At 42.3% G+C, this 24,802-nt stretch overlaps 1 protein-coding gene across 2 annotated transcripts in view; it reads left to right on the plus strand.

Annotated features, from left to right (window-relative positions):
- Positions 1-24,802, plus strand: part of FGF13 (fibroblast growth factor 13) — a 695,370-nt gene that overhangs the window by 493,321 nt on the left and 177,247 nt on the right. The gene's annotated exons all lie outside the window — the stretch shown is intronic.

Raw genomic sequence — 24,802 nt, forward strand, 5'->3', positions numbered from 1 at the left:
GATACAGAGACAATAAGACATGGGCCTTGACTCCAATTATCTCACCATTCAATGTGGGAAATAAGCACTTAGATAGCATGCCCTTTTTTCTAGTCATTTTTTTAAAGTGTTGACAGTGTTAGGATAAGCCAAAATCTGGTAGGTGTAAAGAGAGGTCTAGGAAGACATGACAATTTGGCATGGTGGATAAGAGCATAGGTTCTTGCACCAAAGTCTGGATTTGAATCCTAATTTTGCTACTTGCCATCTAGATGACTTTGGGTAAGGTACTAACTTCTCTATACCTCAGTTTCCTTGTCTATAAACTGGGAAAATATAGTGCCTACTTTATATGATTGAAGTGAGTATTAAATGAGTTAATATGTACAAAGCACTTAAACTAGCTCCTAGCACATAGTAAGTACTATTTAGCTATCAGCAGCAGCAGCAGCATTATCAGCATCATCGTCTCTCTATTACTGTAGAAGCATTTGAGGCATGTTTGTAAGAGGAGTTAAATGTCAGTATTCATTCTTTCATTTTTTACTTAACAAGAATTAACTTACTGAGGTACTACCTTTTCCAGTTCCTGTGAGGAATGCATAGGGCCACCATGACCTACTCTTTTTAAATATATCATCACCTCCTTCAAAGTCATCATCATCTTCTTTAAATCTTCCCCTGACTCAGAAGCTAGAACAAAGGAATGCAAAAATGAAAGGACAGAGGACAGTAGTACTGGTATCACTGGAATGCATGGTACATGGGAGCTTGTGTCAAGCAATGTGGAAGGGTAAGCCAATGCCTAGATTATTGGAATCTACTCATGTACACACTTATGAAGGTAAAATCTATTTTGGGTTGGCTTTAACAAAATCAACTGAAATAGCTGGAAAGAAGCTAAACAAAATAAAGGCAAGTGTATGTCTTATTGCTGGCATATAGTACCTTAAGTGTGCTCTGTAGACATTAGATGAATGCTGAATGCTCTGTGTTCTCAAGTTGTGAAATTACCCTTCCAAAAACTATATTTTCAATTAAATTGCTTAAACCTAAATTAATTTTTGTACCATAGCAAACATATTGACAGCTAAGAAGTAAGATTACAAAAGTTAACTGCTATGGAATATGAACAGTCAAAATTTTATTTTGGTTGTAATGCCTTAGCCACCTAACAATATATTGTAGCATTGCTTTACAAAAAGTGGATAATGTTCATCATTTGATTATTCGGTATTTCAAAGTTCTTAGGCTAGTAGGTAGTTTTTATTGGTATTTACTATTTTATAAAATGTCCAAGTGGAAACAGTGACATGTTGGCACTTCCCCTACCAACTTTATCACTGAAATGTGGGATTCCCATTAACTTTACCAATTGTTAAGTCCACTTTTGATCTTATATCCTCTAGGGACCCAATGAGATCAGGATTTCTCTGGAAGGCCCTCATGTGACTCCACTGGAAGGAGCAACACTGTGCATCATGACTGATTCCCAGGCACATTGCATTCTATGGAGAGCACAGACCATATGGGTAGACTAATTAATTTCATGGTTCTATTTGAATTAACTTGGCTTCTGGAATCCTGAACTCTTTTCATTTCATGTGATAACTATCATTTGCTTGTACTGAGTCTGAACCGATCACCAATCACCTCTATCAGTTTTCACTGAGGCCATTTTTTTTTTTACTAAATATAAATCAGCCATCAACTTGAACTTAAAATGACATGGCTGCCGAAACCGGTTTGGCTCAGTGGATAGAGCGTCGGCCTGCGGACTCAAGGGTCCCGGGTTCGATTCCGGTCAAGGGCATGTACCTTGGTTGCGGGCACATCCCCAGTAGGGGGTGTGCAAGAGGCAGCTGATCGATGTTTCTCTCTCATCGATGTTTCTAGCTCTCTATCCCTCTCTCTTCCTCTCTGTAAAAAATTCAATAAAATATATTTAAAAAATAAATAAATAAAATGACATGGCAGGTAGTCCAGTCAGTGGCAAAGAAATAGTCTTCTATGCTGCTATGATTTGGGCCCACTATATATACATTCATAACTAGCTCTAACAGCAAGACTCAATGAATGATACTTATGATACTTTGTCTGGATTACTATTAGGAACTAATAATGTGAGAGGCAATACCAGCTCAACACAAGATCTATTTGTAACTGGAGTACTGCATGGATTTTTAAAAGGCTTTCAAACTAATGATCTATTAATAGGTCACAGAGGTCAAAGGAAATGTGGGTTGGTCAGAACCATGGTGTATCACTTTGTGGTAGAACTGGAGTTTCTAATTTATGATCTGGCTATCAGAACATGTTGCCCATCTTTCCATCTTTGCAACTCACTAACAATACTAATGAAGTTTTCCCAACTACAATGTTAAACATGGTTGAAAACAGCATGAAGTTAAAGAACTGACACATGTAATAAAAAATAATTAAAAATAAACAGCATCAAAAATCTTGTCTGGGTAAAGCTTTTACTATTGTTATGAGTGCCATAATTTGAGATACAAATACAGTCCTTGAGGGTGAAATGTGAGGTATAGAAACCCCCTTTCCTTCCCCATTCCCAAACAGTTACTCCTGTGTTGTAGCCCCTCTTGTTATATGCTGGAAGAAAGAAAGCGCATAGTAGATTGCTCCAGATTTAGAAAGAATACCAACAATAGAATGATGAAAATATCAGCAGCTTCAATTTCTGGAACTTTTACTCTGTTTAGATGCTTAAAATATGTTATCACATTTAATTCTTGCTAGAGCTCTGAGACATAGATATTTTTATTCTCCTCATTGTAATATTCTAAAAACGTCCTTCTAATTTTTTTGTTAATCCTCACCCAAGGATATTATTTTCATTGATTTTTAGAGAGAGTGGAAGAAGGGGGGAGGAGAGAGAGAAAGAGAGAGACACATAGATTGGTTGCCTCCTACACGCAGGGATGGGAGGAGGGATGGAACCTGAAATCCAGGTACGTGCCCTTGACAAACCCTTGACCCTTTGGTGCACAGGCTGACACGCTAACCACTGAGAAACACTGGCAAGGCCTAAAAACATAATTTTAAAGAAATAACAACTTTTTATTTTCTCTAAAAGCAGAGAGAGCAAAACCTAACAAATCAACAGCAAAAATGAAGGTGCTCTCTACTTTCCATTAATTACTGCCCCCAAAGCCCAGTACCTTTCCCTGGAGGTGCAATACCAGGGAAATCTGACTATCCTGTTTTAGCTGTTAATACACAAAGGCATCACAGGTAGGGTTGCCACATTTAGCAAACCAAAATAGAGGATACTTAGTGAAATTTAAATTTCAGAGAAACAACAAATTTTTTAGTATAATTATGTCCCAAATACTGCATGGGACATAGTTACACTAAAAAAAGAAATAATTATTGTTAACTGAAATTCAAATTTAACTGAACATTCTATATTTTATCTGGCAATCCTAAGAGCTATTTATAATTTTCAAATTACATAAATAAAATAAAACAATAAGGCCAATCTTAACTTGTTTTATTATAATGGGAATCCTACAGAATGAGCTTCACTTCTTTAGAGACAAATGAGCAGCAGATGTCTAATTTGGTTAATGTGTCATCAGCTGAGTACAATCAACATATATATAGTAATTTAAATAAGAGAAAGGAAACATGCTAAAAATGCAGGCTTGTATAGAAATGTCTCTTTAGTTTACTTATTTTAGACTTATAGTGTTTCAGCTCTGAAAAGGCTGTGGAGGTCAATCTCTGTAATGTTTTCTCCAAAATCCCCAACCCCGGCCTGGAATCTCATTCTTTAATTCTGTGATTGCTGACAAAAAGATCCCAAAGGGGTCGTTGAGACTGAAGGTTAATCCATTCTCTGACTCCCATGCCTTGCACCTAGAGAAAAGAGCCCCTCCCTCCATACTCGTAGATGCCTTGCACTTGCCAAAAGATGCACTCTGTATACTGTATAAACATTATCTCCCAGCCTGAGCCTGCTAAGAGCAGGTGCCATTTTAAAATGATTTGCATAAAAGCACAAGACTGTTGGCCTGACTCACATAGGCATTTAACACTTAACAGGCATACCTCAGAGATATTGCGGGTTCAGTTCCAGACCACTGCACAAAATGAGTATCGCAATAAAGCAAATCGTTATCTATTTGCTGGTGGAGGGTCTGCCTTCATTGTAAAAAAAAAAAAAATGTGACATTTGTGAAGCACAATAAATCAAAGCGCAATAAAATTAGGTATGCTTGTATTTGAAAAGTCACTACTGAGAGCCAAGGACCATATTATTGCAGAGATGGATGGGGCATGGTCCCTTCCTTCTAGGAATGCAGAGACTGGTGGAAGACAGACAAGTAAAGCGATCATTACAAAATATGGCTTGATATAGGGTGTGCAGTGGACACGATGGGAGCAAAGAGGAGGGAAGTTATTTCAGCCTGGTGACATGAACTAAAAGACATTCTCGGATAAGCTTGAGCAGAATCCAGATGGAAGGATGGGGTTAGTTAGGCAGCAAGGGGTTGAGGGGAGAAAAGGCATTCCATGCCCAAGGTGAAGTGGTACAAGCAGATTCACAGAGGTGTGAAACTGAATGTCATGCTTTGGAAACCTCTGGATACTCATTTTAGCTGTAGTGAGTGTGGAAGACAAAGGGGTGCCAAATTAATGAAGATTCTTTAGCGAAAGAGTTCATTTGGGAAACACTGGATTAAACAGTGCACTGTGGGATAATTATGTTTCCTGCTCATTCTCTCCCCCCGTCATGCCAAGAATAGTGACAGCCAAATAGCAGACACTCAATACATATTTTATTAAATAAATGAATGAATGAATGAATGGATTAGTGATTGAATTAATGGCACTTTTTGTCAGAGTCCAGACCTCAAGAGAGATATAGTATACAGAATTTCTATATAATTTGACCACATAATTTTTTTTTATTTCACTGAATAATACATTTTCAAACACTATTATTTTTCAAAATATCTTTGGGGAAATCATGACTTAAGAAGGCATTAAAATTAATATATACATGAATGATATAAAGTGAGAGAAATCCAGAATAAGGGTTTACACTTAGGTAAAAGGATGCACAACTTTCTCTGTTGATTCTTCCTGGAACTGAATGATTGATTGCAGGTGAGCAGCATGGGAGGCCAGACACAACGTGAGCTTGCCCCAATCCCAGGGGGCTTTGCAAGAAAGGCCTTTTCAGGGACAGTACTTTATAGTCACATTTTTCTTTCCTTCATTTACAAGCCCAAATTACACTGAAGCTAATCAGGAAATACCCAGCTTCCTATGGGTCAACTGTTTTCACACCAATGCTAACCATTCATACAGTGGTCTTAAGATAACAGCATTAATCAAGTAATAACTTTACAAAAAGTATTTTGTACATTTCATCTCATAGATTTTACATGACAGTCACAGGTATGATAATACTATAATAATAATTACTGGGCTAAGTATACTGTATAAACATTATCTCTTTTAATCTCGTAACAACCGAATCCATTGATAACAAACTGAGAGGTTAAGTAACTAGTGCAAGGTCTCATAGCTAGGAAGCCAAGTGGCAGAGCAAGGACTTGAATCTGGATCTGACACAAAAGTCCACATGCTTAACTGCCCCACCATGATACTGTTAGTTCTACTATAAAGCATTTGTAGTGTATAACCAAATAGAAGTTGAATATAACTCCTTAGTATGTTCACACAAATGTATCTTCGAGAAAACAATACTAACCTCAATGACTATCATGAAATAGGATCCATTTGTGACTACTTTTGAAGTAGTCATGTATCAAGTATGTATTATTGCTCTGTATATTATAGATAAAACTTTTTGACAGTGTTATTGGATTAGAAAGGGCAGCTGAATCATGTTCAATGCTGATTCATAACTGACAGCTGATGCTGGATGTTGGCTTCTGCAGCAAAACACAATTAGATATCACCTGGGACAAAACCAAAATAAACAAGTCAGGACTATTTTGTACTGGACCCCAAACTGCTCAGTCTTTACTACTCACCCCACAGGAGTTCTAGGTTTCCATGAATCTGCTTCATGCATCTTTTCACACATAGACCCAAATAAAAGGAAGTATGCTGATCATGAAAATTAGTAGGACATCACCTTCTGGGCTGTTGCACAGAGACTGGCCCTTGTGAAATTATATATATTACTATACTACTTACTTTTGCTTTTTAAATATTAAAACATTTATTCACAACATGGCATAGTCTTTATTGATGAGTAATGTGATTGGGCTATTTTAAAATTTGTAGTAAAGTATAACATATACAGAGGAGTACTCATATAATTAATGATTATTGTTTACAAATGGAGCATGCCTAAATAATGAGCACCCAGATAAAGAAACAGGACATTACCTGCACCCCAAGAAGAGCCACTCTGGTCACTAGCCCCTAAGGCTAACATCTATTCTGACTTTTTAAAGCATAGAAGCTAAAAGAATTACAACAGTGGCCTATCTACAAAATGTCACACAGGAAATTTGAACCATCTGACTCTGGAGCTAATACAATAGATAATGCATGCCTAAAACTGCAAAACTCCAAATTCCATACAGAGAAGAATTTTCTATTTTTTTCCAAGTCTTTGATTGTATCTGGAGATGAAATGGTAGGTGCCTAAATAGCAGGCCTGAAGGAATAGCCATGGCAATATGGAGGGAAGTCTGAGATTATCCCAGGCTTCCATGATGCTGTGTCTGGTGGGGTTGATAGCAATAGTGATCTCAAAAGGGTAAGAGCCAAGTCCGGAAACTCTTTAGCTTTGCAGTTTCCCCAGAGGCCCCTCTGAGCAGGTATTTCCACAGAGGAAATTGCCCATGGGGAAGCTTAGTTGGCCAGCTAGTGTTGGTTTTAAATGCAGCAGGTTTTATGGGGCCAAGATGACCTTTAGCTGTGCTGTTACAATCACTGCCAGGCTCTGCATTCTGGTCTCTAATCCTCCAAACTCGCCTCTGCAATTGTTGGCCCTTTTCACAGATGAAAAAACTGATGCTCAGGACAGTTAAATGCCCTGGCCAAGGTCCTCACGTAGTAACTGGCTGGGGCAGGAAATCCATGTCTTTTTTTTTTTTTACTAGAGTCTCTGCTTATAATCATTATATGCCAAGATTGAAACACCTCTTAGCTTCCCAGAGAAGGCTCTATATCAGTGGTCAACAAACTCATTAGTCATCAGAGCCAAATATCAACAGTACAACGATTGAAATTTCTTTTGAGAGCCAAATTTTTTAAACTTAAACTTTTTCTAACGCCACTTCTTCAAAATAGACTCGCCCAGGCCGTGGTATTTTGTGGAAGAGCCACGCTCAAGGGGCCAAAGAGCCGCATGTGGCTCGCGAGCCACAGTTTGCCGACCACGGCTCGATTGGAGAATTTTCTCTTTTTTCTTTTTTGAGAATTCTTGACTGTGGCCCCAGAGTTTCAAATTGATATCTTCTCTTTTGCAATGGTTCAGAAGGAATTTGCAGAGCCTCAAAATGATCGCTGATCATATCAGTTACCACTTATGAGACCAGAGAACCCATCGGGACTCACTTCTCAAAGTGTGTTCCATGGACCAGCAGCATGAAATGTAGGATCTCAGACCCCACCCCAGAAATCCTGAGTGAGAATTTGCATTTTAATGAGAACCCAAGGAGATGTGTACACACATTAAGTTTAAGAAACATAGTTGAATGCCAGAGAACTTAATTTAGTGTACTCTGCTCAAAATGGAGCTTCTCTCTATCTTGGGAAAAAGACATGGACAATATGAGTGAAAATATTGATCTCGTTTCAAGAGGAAGAAAAAGAAGCTGTCTCCTTGTCACTGAGGCAATGGGAGGTTGTGAGAAGATTATAATAGCAACAGCCTCCCTCATTCACTTTGCTCTCTTTGCAGGCACATGCTGTCATTAGCATTGATTGGAGTTACAGGATTCACATACCTGCTGGGGAAAATAGATGCCTTGTTTTGCTGCACTGTAAGGAAACATCGGTCAGCTCAGCTATGCCTTTGTTGATGTTAATAAATTATGTGCAATACCAAAAAATATTTAAACAGCCTACATAGGGACTGCATTATTTGGCTTCTAATAGCATTCTCACTAGCAACAGCAAAGAGAAATAGGTTTTTGCTGAAATTAAGTCAGCAGGGAGGTTGGAACTGTTACTCTGAAAAGGTTCTTCCTGCTCTTCAAATCATTTTGTCATCAGTGAACTGACCACTGTGCAGATGTTAACATTCTGGAACTTTTAACCCTGTGAGATAATACGGTTGGTGTCCTGTAAGGAACCTGAAATCACAGACTCATTTATTCATTTTTACAATATGTATTAATATTTATTGATACTCTATTATGTAGCAGGCACAGTTTTAGGTGCTAGAGATATAATGGTGACTAGATCCAGTCCTTGATCTCATGGGCAAGACAGACACTTAACAAGTAGTATTTAATCTCCACTTTTAAAAATGGAAGTATTGATGTCAAATGCTATTACACAGAGATACAGGGTGCAATGGGGATCAGTAAGGAGGAATCAAACCAGTTGTGTGAACATGAGGATAGGGTTAGGAAGAATCTTCTTGGATAAATGGCATTCAAACTGAGATCTTAAAGATGAATGACTGTTAACTAGATGAAGTGCACAAAAGTTGAGTGGGAGTAGAAGGTTCATTCCTGGCCCATGCAAAGTCCTTTTGGTGGGAAAAATCATGGAACATTCAAGGATCTGGACCAAGTCCAATAAGGCTTGAGTAAAGAGAGAGAGAGGAAGAATTGTATATGAACCAGAACCTACAGAGCCTTGACAGTTGTGTAAGGGATAGTAATGCCATCTCTGGGATAATGATGACACCTCAAAAGGTTTTTAGTATTCTCAAAGATACTAGTATGAGTATGATTTCTTCCAGGCCTCACAGCTATAAAGGACAGAGTGGGGATTCAAACCCAAGGGCATCTGACTGCTTAGCCAGCTTTCTTAATCATGACAACATAGCACTTGTTCATTTTTATGTGGCTATATATTTTTTTCTAAAATCTCCTCCAGACCATCTGTAATTCAAATTATATACCTTGATTTGTTTTGAAATATGTCTGGGGTGCTTTCTACTATGTGACAAATGGGCATTAGGGCAGAGTGCCTGGCATGGTAGCAGTGAGATAAAGTGGTCTAGCTTTCCATGACAAATAAGATGATGGAGTATGTAATAGAGGACAGGATCACAAAATCCTACCTGGAGAAAAGCAATATGTGTAATTAGTTTCTATAAGAGGAATCCATTCTTAATAGGTATGGTATTTTTGAAGGGGCTGACCAAGCAAGTCAATAAGGGAGAGATAATACATGTAATAATAATCATACCAATATGCAATAAATTTTTATTTTTGCATTTAAAAAGTACTTTTAGCTAATTACTTATCTCACTGAGTGGCTGAGAACTAAATGGGGTGAAATATTATTAACCCATTTTACAGATAAGGAAAGAGGCTCAAAGAGGCCACAAGACTTCTCTAAGTTACATATTAAACAAATGGTAGGGCCAATATCCAAATTAAGGTCCCTTCAACTCGAGTTCTTAACCAATTTTTTGCCACTCAGAGGCTTAGTACACATTTACTGAGTTGAAAGGCCCTTGCCATTATCATGAATGAACTGACTGAAGAAAAATAACAGACATCTCTCAGAAGATTGCAGATTTCTTCCTGCTTCCGTGTTGTCTTTCAAATTCCCAAGAAGGCACATTTATACAAATCATTTAGTTTGATTCCTACGAAAGTCTTAATGTAAAGGAAACAGTTAATACAAGCATTTTATAAAAGAAGCTATTGGAACACTAAGAAAGTGGTTGACATATTTTTAAAATTTTTGGGGGGAGAAACATGAATTTGTTGTTCCACTTATTGGTGCATTTATTGGTTGATTCTTCTATGTGCCCTGACCAGGGATCAAATCCATAACCTTGGCATATCAGGACGACACTAACCAACTGAGCTACCTGGCCAGTGCCAATTTTTTTTATTAAAGGGTTAATATAGTAGATATTGCCCTACCTGGCTTGGCTCAGTGGATAGAGCGTCAGCCTGCGGACCGAAGGGACCCAGGTTCGATTCCAGCCGAGGGCACATGCCTGGGTTGTGGGCTTGATCCCCAGTAGGGGGTGTGCAGCAGGCAGCCCATCAATGATTCTCTCTCATTATTGATGTTTATATCGCTCTCTCCTTCTCCCTTCCTCTCTGAAATCAATAAAGAAATACCTTACCTTATAATAGAGAAACATGCAAATTGACCGCACCTCCGCTATGCCCATGATTGGGCCGGCAGGAGGCTGGGGGCGGGACTCCGAGTGGCATATCCGCCGTTGAGAAGTTCAAGATGGCGGTGCCAAGTGGCCGGGCCCATGCCGCCGCTCCCGGGGGGTGCCTGGGGCGATCGGCACCCCGGGGGACGTGGCCAGGCCCATGCCACCGTTCCCGGGGGTGCCTGGGGCGATCGGCACCCCGGGGGGGCGTGGCCGGGCCCATGCCGCCGCTCCCCGGGGTGCCTGGGGCGATCGGCACCCCGGGGGACGTGGCCAGGCCCATGCCACCGTTCCCGGGGGGTGCCTGGGGCGATCGGCACCCCGGGGGACGTGGCCAGGCCCATGCCACCGTTCCCGGGGGTGCCTGGGGCCATCGGCACCCTGGGGGGCGTGGCCGGGCCCATGCCGCCACTCCCCGGGGTGCCTGGGGCGATCGGCACCCCAGGGGGCGTGGCCGGACCCATGCCGCAGCTCCCGGGGGGTGCCTGGGGCGATTGGCCACCTAGGAGGGCGTGTCTGGGCCCCTCCCGCCCCTCCCGCCCCTCCCGGGGGTCCCGGGGTTGATCGTCCACCTGGGAGGGCGTGGCCCTGCCCCTCCCGCCCCTCCCGGGGGACGATCGGCCACCCGGGGGGGCGTGTCCGGGCCCCTCCTGCCCCTCCCGGGGGTCCCGGGGTTGATCGGCCACCTGGGGGGGCGTGGCCCGGCCCCTCCCGCCCCTCCCGGGGGTCCCAGGGGCCGAGGCTTTCAGGGCCTTGGGCACCAGCGGGGAGCCTGCACCGATGGCAGGAAACCACTGGGGGTTGGCTCCTGCGATCCCTAGCAGGGATGATGGGTGCGGCGAGCCCAAGGCCAGGAAAGCCTGGGGCAGAGGCTTTCCCGGCCTTGGGCACCAGTGGGCAGCCTGCACGGATCACAGGAAACCACTGGGGGTCGGCTCCTGCGATCCTTAGCAAGGATGTTGGGTGCAGCCGAGCCCAAGGCCACCGCCCGGGGCCAAGCCCCGACGCAGAAGGCGGTGGCCACAGCCAAGGCCTGGGTCCCTGGTGCCGGCAGAAAACTGGTGCAGGCAGCCAGGTGAATGAAGGTCTATTGCACGAATCTTCGTGCAAACGGGCTACTAGTATTATATATATATCTATATATAGATCTATCTATATATCTATATATATATAGATATAGATATATAGATAGATCTATATATATATATGTATATATATATATATATATATATATATATATATATATATATATATAGAGAGAGAGAGAGAGAGAGATAGATAGATATAGTAGATATTTTAGGCTTTGCAGTCTCTGTTCCAACTTTGCCACTGTAGTTAGAAAATAACCACAGACAATACAGAAACACATGGACATGGCTGTGTTCCAATATAATTTTGCTTATGGACCCTGACATTTGCATTTCATATAATTTCCATGTATCATGAAATATTCTTCTTTAGATTTTTCAACCATTTAAAAATGTAAAAAAAATCATTCTTAACTTTGGCTATGCAAAAATAGGTGGCAGTGTGCTGGCTTTGACCTTTGGACCATAGTTTGCAAAGCTCATCATTAAGAAGTTAAGGTGCATGCATATGGGTGTTCACCTAGTAACTGTTGTACTATTTGTAAAAAAAAAAAAAAATGTTGGGTGTTTATAATCAGCAGAGTTAGAGGTTTGCCCTATACCCAATTTTTTTTTATTGAGGTATTATATGTGTACATATCTTACCTTTGCCCCCCCACCCCACACCCATACATGCCCTCACCCCCCAGAGTTTTGCGTCCATTGGTTATGCTTATATGCACGCATACAAGTCCTTCATTTGATTTATCTCCCCCACCTCTCCCTAACTTTCCCCCTGTAATTTGAAAGTCTATTTGTTGCTTTACTTTCTCTGTATCTATCTTTTTGTTCATCAGTTTATAATGTTCTTTATTATCCATAAATGAGTGAGATCATGTGGTATTTTTCTTTCATTGACTGGTTTATTTCACTTAGCATAATGTTCTCCAATTCCATCCAGGTTGCTGCAAATGATGAGAATTCCTTCTTTTTTATGGCAGCATAGTATTCCATTGTGTAGATGTACCACAGTTTTCTGATCCAGTCATCTGCTGACGGGCACCTAGGCTGTTTCCAAATCTTAGCTATTGTAAATTGTGCTGCTATGAACATAGGGGTGCATATATCCTTTCTGATTGGTGTTTCTAGTTTCTTCGGATATATTCCCAGGAGTGGGATTACTGGGTCAAATGGGAGTTCCATTTTCAGTTTTTTGAGGAAACTTCATACTGTTCTCCACAGTGGCTGCACCAGTCTGCATTCCCACCAGCAGTGCATGAGGCTTCCTTTTTCTCCACATCCTTGCCAGCACTTGTCATTTGTTGATTTGTTGATGATAGCCATTCTGACAAGTGTGAGATGGTACCTCATTGTTGTTTTGATTTGCATCTCTCGGATAATAAGTGACTTTGAGCATGTTTTCATGTGTCCCTTGGCCTTCCTTCTGTCTTCTTTTGAAAATATTCTGTTTAGGTCCGTTGCCCATTTTTTTATTGGATCATTTATCTTCCTTTTATTAAGTTGCATAAGCTGCCTGTAGATGTTGGAGATTAAACCTTTATCAGTGATGGCATTTGCAAATATGTTCTCCCATGCAGTGGGCTTTCTTGTTGTTTTGTTGATGGTTACTTTTGATGTAAAAAAGCTTTTTATTTTGATGTAGTCCCATTTGTTAATTTTCTCTTTAGCTTCCATTGCCCTAGGGGCAGTGTCAGTGAAGAAGTTCTTTTGGCATATGTCTGAGATTTTGTTGCCTGTGGATTCCTCTAGTATTTTTATGGTTTCCCATCTTATGTTTAAGTCCTGTATCCATTTTGAGTTTATTTTTGTGTATGGTGTAAGTTGGTGATCTAGTTTCATTTTTTTGCATGTGTGTGTCCAATTTTCCCAACACCACTTATTGAAGAGACTGTCTTGACTCCATTGTATGTTCATGCCTCCTTTGTCAAATATTAATTGAGCATAGTGGTTTGGGTCAATATCTGGATTCTCTATTCTGTTCCATTGGTCTATATGTCTGTTCTTGTGCCAGTACCAGGCTGTTTTGAGAACAGTGGCTTTGTAATACAGCTTGAAATCTGGTATTGAGATCCCTCCTACTTTATTCTTCTTTCTCAGGATTGCTGTGGCTATTCGGGGTCTTTTTTTATTCCAGATGAATTTTTGGAGAGTTCTTTCTAGGTCTGTGAAATATGCTGTTGGTATTTTAATGGGGAGTGCATTGAATCTGTAGATTGCTTTGGGTAGTATGGACATTTTAATGATGTTGATTCTACCAATCCATGAACATGGTATGTTCTTCCATCTGTTTACCTCTTCCTCTATCTCTTTTTTCAGTGTCCTGTAGTTTTCCGCGTATAGGTCTTTTACCTCCCTAGTTAAGTTTATTCCTAGGTATCTTAATTTTTTTGGTGCGATGGTAAATGGGATTGCTTTTTTAGTCTCTATTTCTGTAAGTTCACTATTGGTGTATAGAAATGCCATAGATTTCTTGGCGTTAATTTTGTATCCCGCTACATTGCCGAATTCATTTATTAAGTCTATTAGTTTTTTGATGGAATCTTTTGGGTTTTTTATGTACAATATCATGTCATCTGCAAATAAGGACAGCTTCACTTCTTCTTTTCCAATTTGGATGCCTCTTATTTCTTCTTCTTGCCTAATTGCGGTAGCTAATACTTCCAGTACTATGTCAAACAGGAGTGGTGAGAGTGGGCATCCCTGTCTTGTTCCTGTTCTTAGGGAAAATGGTTTTAGTTTTTGCCCATTGAGTATGATGTTTGCTGTGGGTTTATCATATATAGCTTTTATTATATTGAGGTATGATCCTTCTATTCCCACCTTGTTGAGAGTTTTTATCAAGAAAGGGTGTTGGATTTTGTCAAATGATTTTTCTGCATCTATTGATATGATTATGTGATTTTTATCTCTCAATTTGTTTATGTGATGTATCACATTTATTGATTTGCAGATATTGTACCATCCTTGCATTCCTGGGATAAATCCTACTTGATCATGATGTATGATCTTTCTGATGTATTGCTGGAGCTGATTTGCTAGGATTTTGTTGAGGATTTTGGCATCTATGTTCATGAGGGATATTTGTCTGTAATTCTCTTTCATTGTGTTGTCTTTATCTGGTTTTGGTATTAGGGTTATGCTGGCTTCATAGAAGGAGCCTGGAAGTGTTCCTTCCTCTTGAATTTTTTGGAATAGTCTGAGAAGGATAGGTTTTAGTTCTTCCTTGAAAGTTTGGTAAAACTCTCCTGTGAAGCCGACTGGACCCGGGCTTTAGTTTGCCAGAAGCTTTTTGATGACTGCTTCAATTTCTTCCATTGTTACTGGCCTGTTGAGCTGTTTAGATTCTTCCTGATTGAGTTTTGGAAGGTTGTATTTGTCTAGGAATATGTCCATTTCCTCCAGGTTGTCCAGTTTGTTGGAATAGAGTTGTTCGTAGTATTTTGTAACAATCCTTTGTATTTCGTCAGGGTCTGTTGTTATTTCACCTCTTTCATTTCTGATTTTGTTTATTTGGGTCCTCTCTCTTTGCTTCTTGGTAAGCCTGGCTAGAGGTTCATCAATCTTGTTTATCCTTTCAAAGAACCAGCTCTTGGTTTTGTTGATCTTTTATATTGTTTCTTTGGTCTCTATGTCGTTTATCTCCGCTCTGATCTTTATTATTTCTTTCCTTCTGCTTACACTGGGCTTTTCTTGTTGCACTCTCTCTAACTCTTTGAGTTGTTGGGTTAGGTAATTTATTACCATAGTTTCTTGTTTTTTGCAGTAGGCTTGTAGAGCTATGAACTTCCCTCTCAGGACTGCTTTCGCTGTGTCCCATAGACTTTGGATTGTTGTGTTTTCATTGTCATTTGTTGCCATGATGTTTTTTATTTCTTCCTTGATGTCTTTGGTAACCCAGTCATGGTTTAATAGCATGCTGTTTAGTCTCCATGTGTTTGATTTCTTTGGGTTGTTTTTATTGTAGTTGATTTCCAATTTTATGCCACTGTGATCTGAGAAGATACTTGATATGATTTCTATCTTCTTGAATTTGGAGAGACTTTGCCTATGTCCTAACATATGGTCTATCTTTGAAAATGACCCATGTGCACTTGAGAAGAATGTATATTCTGTGGCTTTGGGGTGAAATGTTCTGAAGATGTCAATTAATTCCATCTGGTCTAGTGAGTCATTTAGGATTAATGTTTCTTTGCTGATTTTTTGTTTAGAGGATTTGTCCAATGGTGATAGTAGGGTATTGAAGTCTCCTACTATGATTGTATTGCTGTCAATCTCTCCTTTGATATCTTCCCGGAGTTTTTTTAATGTATCTTGGTGCTCCTGTATTGGGTGCATATATGTTTACCAGAGTGTTTTCTTCTTGTTGGATTGCTCCCTTTAGTATTATGAAGTGGCCTTCATTATCTCTTGTTATGTCCTTCACTTTGAGATCTAATTTGTCAGATATAAGTATTGCTACCCCAGCTTTTTTTTCATTTCCATTTGCCTGGAAAACCTTTTTCCATCCCTTTACTCTCAGTCTGTATGCGTCCTTTTTTTTGAGATGGGTTTCCTGTAGACAGCAGATATATGGGTTTTGTTTTCTTATCCAATCTGTTACCCTGTGTCTTTTGATTGGGGCATTCAATCCATTTACATTTAAAGTTATCATTGATAGGTACTTATTTGTCGCCATTTTTATTCTATACCCCTGTGTTCCTTCTTTGCTTCCTATTTCTTTCTTTCTTTATTTTTTTTACAGCAGACCCTTTAGCATTTCTTTCATTGCTGGTTTGGTGGTGATAAACTCACTTAGCCCTTTTTTGTCTGTGAAGCTCCTGATTTCACCTTCAATAATGATTGATAGCCTTGCTGGGTACAGTATTCTTGGATTGAGACCCTTCCTTTGCATGACTTTGTATATTTCATTCCATTCCCTTCTGGCCTGATGAGTTTCTGTTGAGAAATCAGTTGCTAGTCTGATGGGGGTTCCTTTGTATGTAACTGTCTGTCTCTCTCTGGCCGCTTTTAAGATTCTTACTTTGTCGTTGGTGTTTGCCAACTTAATTATAATGTGCCTTGGCGTCGGTCTTTTGGGGTTCATTTTGCTTGGAACTCTGTGAGCTTCTTGGATTTGTGTGGGTTTTTCTTCCCTATATCAGGGAAGTTTTCTGTTATTATTTCTTCAAACACGTTTTCTATTCCTTGCTCCGTTTCCTTTCCTTCTGGTACCCCTATTATCCTGATGTTGTTGTTTTTTTCTGTTGTCCCGAAGTTCCCTTAGGCTCTCCTCATGCTTTCTAATTTTTGTTTCTAGAAGCTGTTGTAATTGGGTATTTTTTTCCATCTTGTCTTCTAGCTCACTTATGTGGTCCTCTGCTTCTTCTAGTCTACTCTTGATGCTTTCTATTGAGTTCTTTACAGCATCGATGTCATTTTTTCATTTCTTCTTGGTTCTTCTTCATTTCCTCTTGGTTCTTACTCATATTGTCGAATTTGTCTGCCATCCTTTTCAGCCACCTTATGACCATTTCTCTGAATTCTTTCTCTGATAGGTTGTTTGCCTCTAATTCGTTTACTTCCTTTTCTGGTGATGCCTGCTTCTCTTTCCTATGGGGGCTATTTCTTTGTCTCCCCATGGTCTCTCTTCTCTGGATGTCTGGTTATGTAGTTCTCTCTCTCCGGCGTTGATTTATAGGTACAAAATACAACACAACTAGGCACAACACACAAGGCACTGAACAGAATTGTATTCACGATATTAATAACCTCCAATAAAGGTAACCACCAGAGAAAGACAAATTAGGGAATAGGAGTGGAAGAGGGAGAGTAAAAAGGAAGAACAACAACAACAAAAAAAAGAGTGTGAATCTGAACTTGGGAAAAGAGCAGAAAAAAAAAGAAAAGAAAAAAAAGTAAGAGAGACAAGAACAATACTAAGAGAGAAAAGGGAAACAGACTATATATATGGGGAGTAAACTCCACTAGAACAACCACTAATCCCAGCAAATTCCAGCAACACGAGCCTGGAGATTAATACAAACTGCAACACCAACTAATATCAAGTGAGGCAAGGGAAAACAAAAGTAAAAAACAGACAAAAACAAAGCAAACAAAAGAACGAACCAAACAAACAAAAAGAATAATCAAAACAATCTCATAAAAAAGCATAAAAATTCAATCTAATCAACATTCAAGCAAACAACAACAAAAGGCCAGAGAGAAAAATAATTTTTTTAAGGTAGCGTAGATAGAGGTATGTATGGATTTGGAGCAGGGGGTTGGGAATTAGATATATAAGTAGGGTGAAATTTTAGCAGAGGGTAAACTGAAATAGTAGGGAAAATCTAAAGCCAGAAAGGGTTAAGATAAACAGGAGAACAAAAAGGGAAAGGTTAGGAGGAGAGTGATGGCATAATGTTAGCATTGAGATAGGGTAAGGGAAAGATGCAAATAGAATGTAGGACACTAATCCCAAAATAAAAGAAAGAGAAAATCAAATGACATTTAATAGTAATAATAATGCTGATTGAAAATAAAAATGTAATAATTAAAAAGGTGAAAATCGAGTGAGGAAAAAGAAAAAAATTAGTTTCTTTAAGTAAAAGATGCAAAAAATGAAAATAAAAAAATAGAATAAAAAAATTTAAAAAAATGAAAAAAGAATTTAAAATTAAAAAATAGGAAGACTAAAATGTGCAGTAGCGGCTGTCATTCACTTCCTCTATTATTCTGTTTGGTATGCCTGTTTCCCAGTCTGGGCAGTATTTCAGCTCAGCTTCATTCCACTGCTCCTCAGTGTTGTAAGCCAGTCCTGCTTTTTAAGCCGGCGCTGTCTTAATTTCTCATATTTATTTTTGATTGCACCAGAGACAATTAGCGTTTCAGCCCCTGGGTGGCAGTGTTTCTGAATTGACTTCCAGGCCTCTCTAGCTTTTTTTTTTTCCCCTCTATGGCACTCACTACCAGTTTGTGGAGGTGTGCGCCTCAGAGCTGCCTCTCCAATGGTCACACCCAGCTCTGCTCCCCAGGTTCCAAAAAAACAACTTCCCCCTGCAGTCTTTCAGGGTTTTTCCACCTGGGTTTTCCTATGTATTGGGCTTAGTAATCAGAGTCGGAAAGAGCCCAAGTGTGCGGACAGTGGGTCTGTGCGCCAGACTAAGTAGCCTGCACTCCTTTGAAAATTCTTAGTCTGACCCTCCTTGTCAGATTAAAATGAGTTGCTTTTAAGAGGTCACTTCTGTTAGCAGCTCAGAGGACCCCCTTCCACATTCATGGATCACGGCAGCTCCAACTGCTGCCGATTTTTCTAGGCACAGACCTCCTGGTTCCTGCCGGTCCTGCGGCTCGCACGCTTCCCTCCCACCGCGGGGATTAGAAACCACAACTTATTTCAGGCGAAATCTGACCTTTCCGTGGTGCAGTGAAGAGTTCCTTTGAATCCGAATGTTTGCGCCGATAGGGGACCTGTGTTCTGGTGCTCGCAGCTATTCAGTGTTTGCAGTTGTCGCGGAAAGTCAGGTTTCCAATAAAATCTTCCTTTCCTTGCAAGATGGCGAGGCGCCCAGTGAGCTCGCAGCTCCGGGAAGGGACCCAGCCCCTGTGGGTGCTGCACGGTCAGGGGAACCCTGCCCAGCACTCCCCCGCCTTCTCCTGGAGTTTAACTGTCCCTTGGCTTGCCAACATACACTCCCCCTGCGAACCTCTGCTGCTCCTACTCTCCGCCCCAGGACCAGACTCCAAACACGACTCTATTCTGTTGCCATTTTTTCTCCTCCACTATACCCAAATTTTAATTTTGGCAGAACAACTGAATTTGATTTAGTATTCCACTAGAGCAGTGGTTCTCAACCTTTCTAATGCCACGACCCTTTAATACAGTTCATCATGTTGTGGTGACCCCCCAACCATAAAATTATTTTTGTTGCTACTTCATAACTGTAATTTTGCTACTGTTAATGAATCGTAATGTAAATATCTGTGTTTTCCGATGGTCTTAGGCTCTACAGCAGCAGTTCTCAACCTGTGGGTCGCAACCCACAGGTTGAGAACCGCTAGCAGGGTCGCCTAAGACCATTGAAAAACACAGATACTTACATTATGATTCATAACAGTAGCAAAATTACAGTTATGAAGTAGCAATGAAAATAATTTTATGGTTGGGGGCCACCACAACATGAGGAACTGTATTAAAGGGTCGCAGCATTAGAAAGGTTGAGAACCACTGCACTAGAGTATTAAAGGGTTAACTACAAATGCTTTCATCTGAAAAAGCTGCCAAGAGTTCATTGGAATATAATGAACAACATAAACTGATGAACAAAAATAGATGCAGAGACAGAGAAATATTGATCAGACCATTAAACCTCAGAGGGAAGGTAGGGGAAGGTGGGGGTAAGGGGGAGAGATCAACCAAAGGACTTATATGCATGCATATAAGCCTAGCCAATGGACACAGACAACAGGGGGGTGAGGGCATGAAGAGAGGGGTTAGGGAGGTAATGGGGGAATAAGGACACATATGTAACACCGTAATCAATAAAGAAAATTTTTTTAAAAAGAATTCATTGGCCCAGGTTCAGGGTTGACATGCTGCCTAATCATAGTTTATTCCTATGCTACTGGCCTGTTCTCACAGAGCCGTGGATCTGAGGCTCCCTGGGAAGGGAAGGGAAGGGGGCTTCTTAGCTCAGGGTATAGACTAGAAACACAACAAACACTACTCATGCAGGGGGAAGAGAGGCTGGTTTTGGAACTACTGGACGAATTGACAGTGTCTTCCTCCCTATTGTGCTGCAGGCACAGGTTAGAAAACAAGGTATCTGGCTGATAACCACTTACTTCTTCCTAAAGAGCAGCCAGCTGATAGTGTGAGCTCTTATTGTACTTATGCTGCCCCAATTCAGCTACTTCCCCAGCTCTGTTTTCTCTCTGCCCAATAAATAAATGCAAGAGTGGCAGTACTGTCCTATTACTGAGGATATATTCTTAGCACTAAATGTAGCACATAACTACAACTTACCATGTGGAAAAAAAATTAAGACTTGTTTTACAGCTGGTAATTTAAGACAGGGAGGGGGTGGTACACAAAGGGAAGAATGCCAACTCTTTAGTATCTGTCAAAGAAGTCCCTCATGTTAAGGTTCATGATTTAGGATAAAGGATAATGTTATGAATGAAGATGCTAATTAACTGTTACTAGAATATTCAATCTAAAAACAAATGTTGACTTTAAGGTCTTATCTTTCAATTATCTTGCTTGTTGTACAAGGGAGACAGTGCCTTTGCAGATACAAACAGCCACACTTTTGTGCACAGGCAAATGTAGTGGATGTGACACGGAAGGACTGCAAATACTTTTGGAGTGAGCTATGTGTCTGTCCCCAAACCAACAAGGATACACATGATTTCCCAGCTAGAGTTGTAGGTATTAAGGACCAACTGAAATAGGGGAAACTCCTCCATATATGTAGGATATGTTTTTGTATTATATTATATGGCATATATAATATATTGTATATTTATATTATACTAGAAGCCCGGTGCACGAAATTCGTGCACGGCGGGGGGTTGTCCCTCAGCCCAGCCTGTACCCTCTCCAATCTGGGACATCCCTCTCACAATCCAAGACTGCTGGCTCCCAACTGCTTGCCTGCCTCCCTTCCTGATTGCCCCTAACCGCTTCTGCCTGCCAGCCTGATCACCCCCTAACCACTCCGCTGCCAGCCTGTTTGCCCCCAACTTCCCTCCTCTGTCGGCCTGGTCACCCCTAACTGCCCTCTCCTGCAGGGTTGATCACCTCCAACTGCCCTCCCTTGCAAGCCTGGTCCCTCTCAACTGCCCTCCCTTGCAGGCCGGATGCCTCCCAACTGCCCTCTCCTGCTGGCCATCTTGTGGTGGCCATCTTGTGTCCACATAGGGGCAGGATCTTTGACCACATGGGGGCAGCTATATTGTGTGTTGCAGTGATGATCAATCTGTATATTACTCTTTTATTAGATAGGATAGAGGCCTGGTGCACGGGTGGGGGCCAGCTGGTTTGCCCTGAAGGGTGTCACAGATAAGGGTGGGGGTTCCCTTGGGGTGTGGGGCGGCCTGAGCGAGGGGCCTGTGGTGGTTTGCAGGCCGGCCACGCCCCCTGGCAACCCAAGGGGAGGCCCTGGTATCTGGAATTTATTTTCCTTCTAAAATTGAAACTTTGTAGCCTGGAGCGGAGCCAAGCCTGGGGCTCCAGCAGCCATCTCTGTGGCAGTTAATTCACCTTCTAGAATTGAAACTTTGTAGCCTTAAGCGGGTGAGCCCGGCCAGGGTGTGCAGAAATCTTTGCTTCCCCTGTTGCGGCCGACAACCCTGGCCTGCTCTCTCAAGCTCCATTCTGCTCCCATTTGTTTGAATTTGTTTACCTTCTATAATTGAAACTTTGTAGCTTGAGTGGAGGCTTAGGCCTGCAACGGCTATGGAAAGCTTGGCTTACTCTGTTACCTGGGAAACCTTGCTCTCTGTGGCTGTAGCCATCTTGGATTGGGGTTAATTTGCATACTCGCCCTGATTGGCTGGTGGGCGTGGCTTGGCTGGTGGGTGTGGCTTATGTAGCGGAGTGATGGTTAATTTGCATATTACCATTTTATTAGAGAGGATATCTAGATAGATAGATAGATAGATAGATAGATAGATAGATAGATAGACATAACTAGAGACAATGAAGTCCTCTGCTCAGCTCATAGCAAGCTTGGAAAATAGATTTATGTATATGTATACATATTATATAAAATGTATTGCATTTTATATTATACACTGAGTGGCCAGATTATTATGATCTCTGAACACATAATAATCTGGCCACTCAGCATATATCCTATATAATAAAATGCTAATATGCAAATAGTCCCCTCGACCAGGAATTCGACCAGCAGGCAGGCTGGCCAACCGCCCATGACCCCTCCCCCTGGCCAGGCTAGCCGGACCCCACCCATGCACGAATTTATGCACCAAGCCTCTAATACATACACACACACACACACACATACACACACTGAGTAGCCAGATAATTATGCGTTCAGAGATCATAATAATCTGGCCACTCAGTGTATATACTAACTAGAGGCCCAGTGCACAAAATTCGTGCATGGGGGTGGGTTTGTGTCCCTCAGCCCAGTCTGCACCCTCTCCAATCTGGAACCCCTCGAGGAATGTCCAACTTACTGTTTAGGCCTGATCCCAGGGGATCAGGCCTAAACAGTCAGTCAGACATCCCTCTCATAATCCAGGACTGCTAGCTCCCAATGCTTGCCTGCCTGCCAGCCTGATCACTCCCTAACCACTCCCCTGCCAGCCTGATTGACACCTAACTGCTCCCCTGCTGTGCCAATTGCCCCTAACTGCCCTCCCCTGCTGGCCTGGTCACCCCTAACTGCCCTCCCCTGCTGGCCCAGTCACCCCTAACTGCCCTCCCTTGCCAGCCTGGTCGCCCCTAACTGCCCTCCCCTGCTGGCCTGATCGCCCACAACTGCCCTCCCCTGCAGGCCATCTGTGGCAGCCATCTTGTGTGTTGGAGCGATGGTCAATTTGCATATTACCTCTTTATTATATGGGATAAAAAGGTAATATGCTAATTAGACCAGAAGACCTTCCAGACAAAGCCATGGTGGTGGGGCCGAGGCAAAGGTGGTTAGGGGTGGGGGTGATCAGGCTGGTGGGGGGGCAGTTAGGGGTGAGCATGCCAGCAAGGGGGGGCAGTTGGGGCAAGCAGGCCAGCAGGGGAGGCAGTTGGGGCAATCAGGCTGGCAGGGGGGGCAGTCGGGGGTGAGCAGGCTGGCAGGGGGAAGTTGGGGGTGAGAAGGCTGGCAGGCAGAGTGGTTAGGGGCGATCAGGCAGGCAGGCAGGCAGGCGAGCGGTTAGGAGCCAGCAGTCCCAGATTGTGAGAGGGATGTCCTCGAAGGGTCCCAGATTGGAGAGGGTGCAGGCTGGGCTGAGGGACACCCCCCATGCACGAATTTCATGCACCAGGCCACTAGTATATACATATTTTTCCAAGATTTCTGTGAGATAAGCAGGGGGTTCCATTGTCTCATGTTATAGTGAGATATGATAAAAACCTCAGCAATTTTGGGAATGTCTCTTTATAAATTTGGGGGCAACTGTCTCCAGAACATCTTCCAAAAATTTGTAGTTGACTATTGTAGTCAGCAATCCTACAAGGCTTGAAAAGCCAGGGGCTGAGATTATTTCAGAATTGAGTGTATGGGACTATGCTGAGTAGACAGTTCTGCTACTTAAGGTTTCTAGGATTTGGGGACCACCTTAAGGGGTCCTCATTTTGGACCTGAGATCCAGAGTTCCTAGACTTTCTATTGCAGAACATGTCTAAGTCAGATTTAATGAACTCAAGAAGCTTATGATCCAGGTCAATATTATCTATTATTTTTACCATTACTAGAGGCCTGGCACACAAAATTTGTGCACAGATACAATCCCTAGGCCTGGCCTGTGATCAGGGCCATCTTCCCCAGCTGCCCGCAGTTGGCCCCGCCCCTGCTGCCACCCACCCCCAGTTCCCCGTTTGCCATAGGGTGATCGGTGCCTGAGAACCGGAGGAAGGGATCAAGAGGTGGTGAGTGCACCTCATAGTGACTGGTCCAGTGATTGTTCTGGTTGTTCTGCCATTAGGGTCATTTTGAATATTACTCTTTTATTATATAGAATTATATGCCAGACATTGCACTAAGTGCAATGTTATATACTATCTTACTTTTTCTTCACAATAACCAAGTACTATTATTATACACTAGAGGCTTGGTGCATGAAATTCGTGCAAGGAGGTGGGGTTCCCTCAGCCCATCCTGCACCCACTCCAATTGGGGACCCCTCAGGGGATGTCCGACCCCTGAGGATCGGGCCTAAACCGGCGGTCGGACACCCCTCTCACAATCTGGGACTGCTGGCTCCTAACCACTCACCTGCCTGCCTGCCTGATTGCCCCTAACCTCTCTGCATGCCTGCCTGATTGCCCCTAACCTCTCTGCCTGCCTGCATGATCGTCCCTAACTGCCTCTGTCTGCCTGACTGATTGCCCCTAACTGCCCTCCCCTGCTGGCCTGATCGAGCCCCCAACTGCCCTCCCCTGCTATCCTGATCTCACCCCCAACTGCCCTCCCCTGCCAGCCTGGTTGTCCCCAACTGCCCTCCCTTGCCAATCTGATATCACCCCCAATGGCCCTCCCCTACTGGCCTGATCTCACCCCCAACTGCCTCACCCTACCTGATCGCCCCTAACTGCCCTCCCCTGCCGGTCTGATCTCGCCCCCAACTGTCCTCCCCTGCTGGCCTGATCTCGCCCCTAACTGCTTTCCCCTGCTGGCCTGATCACCCCTAACTGCCTTTACCTGCCTGATCACCCCTAACTGCCCTCCCATGCTGTCCTGATCTCGCCCACAACTGC

The sequence above is a fragment of the Cnephaeus nilssonii genome (assembly GCF_951640355.1).
Source record: "Cnephaeus nilssonii genome assembly, chromosome: X".
Taxonomy (NCBI): Eukaryota; Metazoa; Chordata; class Mammalia; order Chiroptera; family Vespertilionidae; genus Cnephaeus; species Cnephaeus nilssonii.